We start from the raw sequence: 5,314 nt of genomic DNA on the forward strand, positions 1-5,314 counted from the left end.
TACTGGTAGCCAAGAATGGTCTTCCTAGAATTATTGGTATCTCATCCTTGGTTGAGAGAGGCTTGGTATCTAGCACAATAAATCAACAGGGAAAAAAAATTCCCCCACCTTTAGTAAGACATCCTCAACCATCCCTTTAGGAATCTTAACAGACCTATCTGCCAACTGAAGAGTAGTTCCAGTGGCTTTCAATTCTCCCAATCTAAGTTACTTGTACACATGGTAAGGTAAAAGATTCACACTTGCGCCAAGGTCAAGTAAGGCATGCTCAATATAGGTGTTGCCTATGACACAAGATATGGTAGGGCTCCCTGGATCCTTATACTTGTCTGCTATAGGCTGAGTAATTATGGAACTAATGTTACCTTTCAAGAACACCTTTTTGGGCACACTAGTGATACGTTTGTGAGTACGTAAATCTTTCAGTACCTTTGCATAGGCGAGCATCTGAGATATGGCATCCAAAAGAAGGATGTTCATTTCTACCTTTTTGAAGACTTCTAAAATTTTATCCATGGAAGCAGTCTTCTTTTTGTGTACCAAGTGATTAGGAAATAGGATAGGATGAACATAAGGACTGTCAGGGATTTTCCCTTTTTTAGAAGAATCATTTTTGGTTTCTCAACCAAATCATCTTTAGTTTCAAAAGAATCTTTAGGTTCATCAGACGAACCTGGAACAAGAGGCACACTTGTGTCCTCAACTGAAGGAGAGTTAAGAGGAGTAATAGATGGGAAAGATTTAGGAACACTCTATTGGTACTCTCTACCACTCCTAATGGCATAAACAACATTACATTGGTTAGAGGGCCCTTGTTGGGTCTGACCTTGCACTATATTCAGTGGTGCATTAGTTGGTGTTTGTGAACTAACAGGTTGATGATGCCTAGGGCTAGGCTTTAGTTAACTGGGTGAAGTTCCTTTCTCCCTCTCATGCATAATTGAGACAACTTTGGTGAGTTCTCTCATAAGATTTTGATGGCTTGTCATGAGGAGGGCCATATTTTTTTCCAAGTCACTTATTCTACTTGCCTCTCCAGTGTTGGTAAACCCAGGGGGTTGCTGATAAGATGATAGCAGAGGGGCCCTAGAAAACTCGCCTGAGGTCCTACATTTGACCTAGGAAAAGTATTTTGAGAAAAAGATTGTTGTGCAAAGGGAGGCCTTTGGGGTCCAGGTTGACCTTCGATTATAGAAATTGGAAGGTCCTGCTTGGTTGCCCTGATTCCAAGAGAAATTTGGGTGATTTCTCCATCCTGGATTGTAGGTGTTACTATATGGATTATTCTGGTATAAGGCATTAACACTATCATTAGAAGTGCCCCCAGAGGTGTTGGGGCATTCTTCTATGACATGTCAAGGGGACTGGCACCAAGCACAAATCTTAACCAAATTGACTGATAATGACTCTTTAGGAACAATAGCCTTAATTCTCTTGATTAGGCTATCCAAATGGGCTTCCTTGGATACTATCCCATCCACAAAATATCCTTTTCCTCCTATGGTTCTTTCACTCTCTTGGGTTGATTCCCACTCATGAGTTTTGTCAGCTAAGTCAAGTAAGAATTCTCTTGCCTTTCCTTCATCTGTAAAGGACATGAATCCCTCAGGGCATATTGACTCTATCATTTGTTTAGTTGGGTAATCAATACCCTTATAAATTATTCGACATAAATGCCATAAGTCTAAGCCATGGTGAGGGCATTCTTGGAGTAGATCCTTGAATCTCTCTATAACTTTGGAAATGGACTCACTAGGATTTTGCCTAAGCTGAAAGATATCACTTCTAAGCTTATTGGTCTTGTGAGTTGAGAAAAACTTCTTCAGGAAGACAACTGTGAACTGTTCCCATAACGTTATGGAATTTGTGGGTAACCCATACAACCACTTCTTAGCTTGGTCTTTAATGCAAAAGTGAAAACCTAAGCTTAACAGCATCATCAGAAAGCTGTTGGATCTTAATTAGAACACATACCTCTTCAAATTCCCTTAGAAATAGGTATGCATCCTCAGAGGTTAACCTATGGAAGTGGGGCAACATAGTGATGTATTGAGATTTGAGTTCAAAATTATTGCCCTAGGCTTGTGGTAGAACTATGCAGGAAGGTTGGGCTATTCTAGCAGGGTGGAACCTATCTTTTAGAGATTTAGGTGAAAGGTTTTGATGTTGGTCTCCCATATTGAAAGGTTTTAAAGAGAGCAAACGTATAGAGTCACTACTTGTTGGATCTCTTCTTTCTAACCGATTCTTAGTATTATGTACCCACCTAACACTCATGCAATAAAAAACTACCCACAACTAGAGTAAGACAAGCACAAAAGAATGGATAGCAAAACCTTTTGATTTTTTTTTATTTTTTTTGGATTTTTGGGAGCTTACCGGCAGGGATCCAGAGTTGCTCAGGTCAATTCCTGAGGTACTGCTATAGGGCGAAACCTATCTTTATCATACTGTGAGGCATGGCGACCTCCACCGATACAACTATTATTGCAAGTTGTTCTTCTCAGGAATTCAATAAAAGAAAAAAAAAAACAAAACAAAGCAAACAAAGCACTCCGATTTACCAAAAGAAAACGAAAAATAAAATGAAACTGTCTCCCCGGCAACAACACCAAGAACTTGTTTGAGATTTCAAAATGTAACTGCAAGCATACAGATCAGTGTAGCTACGGGTCAAACACAAGGAGAGCAACCACTTTATTTGTTTTTTCTTTTAATAATATGAAAGTGAACTGATTAATGGTTGTGATCTAATTCTAATTACCGTCCTAAACATATGTATCTAAAATAACGTCCTAACCATTCATCATCTAAGAATTTAAAGACGCAAGTAGGCAATTAAAATTAATTAAATAAATAACAGAAAATAAACAACCCACGTAATTAAAAAAAATAATGAAGGAAAAAAATGCTGAAATAAAATAAAGTAAAAGAAAGGGGATAAAGCTAGAGAGAGACTCACAAGTCGATTTCTCTACTTAGCTCGAGGGATGCATCATAATATGAGCTTCCCTGCTTGACCAGAGAGTCACTCTTACAAGGGTTACTCTACTTGGCTTTAGGAAAAGGGAAAAAATTAAAATAAATGCAATAAATTGATGGTTCTATGGCTAGGAGGGGCAAAGCCAACACATACACTAGCCATGAACCTTGGGGAAAAGGGATAGCAATAATGTAACGACTGAAATTAAAATCCTAAATTAAGAAAGAAAAGGTAGTCAGAAGAGGGAATGAGAGGGGGGAGAGAAGACTACTGAAGGAGCCTACTTGAACTTCAACCCTTGAACTGAAAACTTGATCGATTTGAGATACTACCAGTACTAAAAACCAGATTTGAAATAAACCAAATCTGAAATTTCTAGTGCTAAAGAAAACAAATCTAAAGAAAAAATAAATTGAACTTGAAAGACATGCTTCATAGCTTGTTCTTGTCACCTAGAACTAATCCTATAATTAGAACTTGAAAATTACAACTTGAATTTCTTAAACAATAAAAATAAAAAGTTGAATAAAAAACAAAAGTGCTTACATTAATTGAATAAAAAGAACTTACAAAAGTGTTTAAAGCATAAACCTAGAACTAGAGCTAGAGAAAGAGAAAACTAGAGAATGAGATAGAGCAACTAAAAAAAAAAACCTAGAAGAAGAATGAATTGCCTCCTCCCCTTGTGTTAATTTTATTATATAGAGAATGGGGGAGGGAAGCTAAAGATTTTAGCTTCTAAAAAAAAAAGATTTTTTTTTTATCTGGTTGATGAGGTGGAGGAGAGAGATGATAGAGAATTGTAGGAAGCAGGGAATCTCCAACGATTTTGCTTCATTTTTTCTTTTTATTTTTTTATATTTTTTCTCCCTTCTTCAAATGTGGGCAGCATCTTGGATGATTTTTTTAATTATAATTTTTTCCTTTCCTATTTTTTCTCCCTTTTTTCTATTTTTCTCTCCTTTGGCCAACTGTTTGAGATTTAAAATGTAACCGCAAACGTACAGATCAGTGTAGCTACGGGTCGAACATAGGGAGAGCAACCACCTTATTTTTTATTTCTTTTAATAATGCGAAAGTGAACTGATTAATGGTTGTGATCTAATTCTAATTACCGTCCTAAACATATGTATCTAAAATAACGTCCTAACCATTCGTCATCTAAGAATTTAAAGACGCAAGCCACGCAATTAAAATTAAATAAATAAATAACTGAAAATAAACTACCCACGCAATTAAAAAATAAATAAATAAATAAAGGAAAAAAAATACTGAAATAAAAATAAAGTAAAAGAAAGGGGATAAAGCTAGAGAGAGACTCACAAGTAGGTTTCTCTACTTAGCCCGAGGGATGCATCATAATATGAGCTTCCCTACTTGACCAGAGAGTCACTCTTACAAGGGTTACTCTACTTGGCTTTAGGGAATGGGAGACAATTAAAATAAAAGCAATAAATTGATGGTTCTATGGCTAGGAGGGGCAAAGCCAACACATACACTAGCCATGAACCTTGGGGGAAAGGGATAGCAATAATGTAACGACTGAAAATAAAAATCCTAAATTAAGAAATAAAAGGTAGTCAGAAGAGGGAATGAGAGGGGGGAGAGAAGACTACTGAAGGAGCCTACTTACTTGAATCAATGCTTGAACTTGAAAAACAATTGCTCCACGGCTCGTGATCTTGTCACCTAGATCTAAGCCTAGAACTATAACTTAAAAAATTACAACTCAATTGCATAAATCATAAACAAAAAGAGCTGAATAAAAATAAAAGAGTGCTTACATTAATTGAAATAAAAAAAAACTATTACAAAAGTGATTAAAGGAAAGATAAAGAAGAACTAAAACTAAAGAGAGAGCAAGAGAAAGAGAGAGAAACTAAAAAAAACTAGAAGAAGAATGAATTGTCTCCCCTCCTCTTACATGAGTTGTATTTATAGGGAATGGGGAGGTAGGATAACAATTTTCTCTTTCCTAAAAGAGAGAAACCCACAATTGATTGTGAGATCTTTTGAGACCAAAAGTGCTAAGGTGGAGGAGAGAGAAGAGAGAAATAAATTTTGAGAAATTTCCTATAATTTGTTTGCTTATTTTCTTTCCTTTTTTTTCTAATTTATTTCTAATCTTTTGGTGGGTGATGATGTGGAGGAGAGAGAAGATTTGGACAATCTTTATTTCTCCCCTTTTTTCTCTTTCCTTTTTTTTTCTTCTCTTTTTGCGTAGGAACCCTTCCACGATTTTCTTTGCTTCTAATTTGATGTGGAAATCCCCTCCATGCCCTTAGTGCTTTAAGTGAGTGAAAAGCAGGAAATCTTCAACAAAATTCTCTA

The 5,314-nt window shown here is 36.3% G+C and overlaps 1 non-coding gene across 1 annotated transcript; it reads left to right on the plus strand.

Moving 5' to 3' along the window:
- Positions 1 to 1,686: 1,686 nt before the first annotated feature.
- LOC122066210 lies at positions 1,687 to 1,793 on the plus strand. Its single transcript, XR_006136283.1, has one exon. It is a non-coding gene; the product is annotated as a small nucleolar RNA R71 (small nucleolar RNA).
- Positions 1,794 to 5,314: the final 3,521 nt, after the last annotated feature.

This window comes from Macadamia integrifolia, unplaced genomic scaffold (genome assembly GCF_013358625.1).
Source record: "Macadamia integrifolia cultivar HAES 741 unplaced genomic scaffold, SCU_Mint_v3 scaffold2296, whole genome shotgun sequence".
Taxonomy (NCBI): Eukaryota; Viridiplantae; Streptophyta; class Magnoliopsida; order Proteales; family Proteaceae; genus Macadamia; species Macadamia integrifolia.